The sequence below is a fragment of the Leiobunum rupestre genome, chromosome 6 (assembly GCF_980474605.1).
Source record: "Leiobunum rupestre chromosome 6, qqLeiRupe1.1.hap1, whole genome shotgun sequence".
NCBI classification, from domain to species: Eukaryota; Metazoa; Arthropoda; class Arachnida; order Opiliones; family Sclerosomatidae; genus Leiobunum; species Leiobunum rupestre.
In genome coordinates, this window is record NC_143389.1 from 70,013,286 (window position 1) to 70,015,035 (window position 1,750).

The following is a 1,750-nucleotide window of genomic DNA, read 5'->3' on the forward strand; positions in this document are numbered from 1 at the left end:
AAACCCGATTACTATCGTTAAATCTTGGTTAAATGATGGCGAACGCTCCTTGTAATAAGAAACAAATAACGAAATACGTTCTAAGCTTATTTAACGCCAAAAATTCCACGTATTTCGATATTTGTTTCGTATTAAAAATATCATATTATTAATCCAAGATTGAACAATAGTAGTCAGGTTTTTCCGTTTCAAAATACGCGCGTTGACAATGCAAACTTATTATATTATTAATGTTAATAATTTTAATATTATTTTTGAATGTTATAAAGCAATAAACGGTTCTTAAGACGATTTTATATTACATTTAAGTTCATATAAACGGGAAAATTTGTAGGTTGATTCGCTCGCGTTCTACATATGTCGAACAGTCTCATCGGTGTCGTGTTATCTTTTCAAAGCATTGATACTGGTCTTTTGGATTTATTCCTTACGGCAGTCAATATGAACTTAAATTGAAGTGACCCATTATTCCGACTTTCCCATCATTTTGTCTCACACAACCTTCACAATTCGCTAGCGAAACGGGTATAGGCGGCGCCACAGTCGCTACCCCTGCAGCTTGGTTTGTCTGCGTACTTTGTTGATCAAAACAAACGATTAATATGGTGGATTGTAGGCGCAGAGGTGGCATAAATTGCCTTTTTGTAGTAATACTGCCTTTAAAAATATTACAATTCGAGTAAATGGTGAGAAACGAACGTTCGAGTTATCGTTTCACAATTTTCCGAAATGCAAAAATCTTTTTATGTGTGGTTAACTAATATAAAATCAGAGAAGATGCCTAGTTAGTGGGCACAGATTTGCAGCGCCCATTTTAAAGATAAAGACTTTTTAGAAAGAAACGATGAGACACAAATTTTACTTGTTCTTACTGATTTTAAAGTTAATATTATTAAATATATATCATAATAACTGTCATTTAGATGAAGAGAATTCAAGAGACGCATGAAATGCAGTGCCATTCCAAGCAATAATTTACCATGTAGACTTATTACAAATCCAATGTAACTAAATAAAAAGAGAGGACCCTACGTTTTGTGAATCGTTTTAAAGGTGATCTGTTTTATTATATACTGCAAAATAAGGAAATGCTAATGAATTAAATTAATTTTAGGTCAAGCCGTTCGATTGTCATTATCGCTGGAAAATATTACATTGAGGCCCACAAAATTATGCGTTAAAAGGGCATATTTTTCTATTTTGTATTGGACCCCAATTTTCCTATCTTTGCCACCCTGATGGTTCGGTATGAGTTTTCGAGTTGATTAATAACATTTCGAGCTATTGCCGCAGATCCCAATATGATTAAAAATAATACTGTAAATTCAAATGGTTTTTATTTTTAATACTTATTTGCATATCTTAACATTTTATTCACTTCTATTGTAATTTCTAATTAAGTGGTTTCTTCAATGAATTTAATTGCTTTTAACTTTGAATTAATTCTATAATACATAGGTTTTTGCCTTTTTAGTTAACATGGCTTTGAGTAGAAAATTCATAACAAAAATACTAATAGGCCAAAATTTATATAGGAACTAATTTAACAACTTTCCTTGACTAGAAGTGTAAATTTAATTATAACTTTTCTTTAACTAAAATCTAAAATAAAAATTATATATTTGAACAACGTTTTTCTTCAAATATTGTCAGTCTCTCTTAATATCAATTAAAAATAGCCCTTGAGAGAATAGACAAAAAAAATTGTGGCCTCTACAGTCGTTAGCCAGTAGATTCCTTCCTTTCCAAC

General features: G+C 31.0%; 1 long non-coding RNA gene across 1 annotated transcript; it reads left to right on the forward strand.

The window, feature by feature from the left end:
* The first annotated feature begins 933 nt into the window (after positions 1–933).
* Positions 934–1,330, forward strand: LOC149943308 (uncharacterized). The gene is made up of 2 exons (XR_016481422.1): positions 934–1,053; positions 1,115–1,330. It is a non-coding gene; the product is annotated as an uncharacterized LOC149943308 (long non-coding RNA).
* Positions 1,331–1,750: the final 420 nt, after the last annotated feature.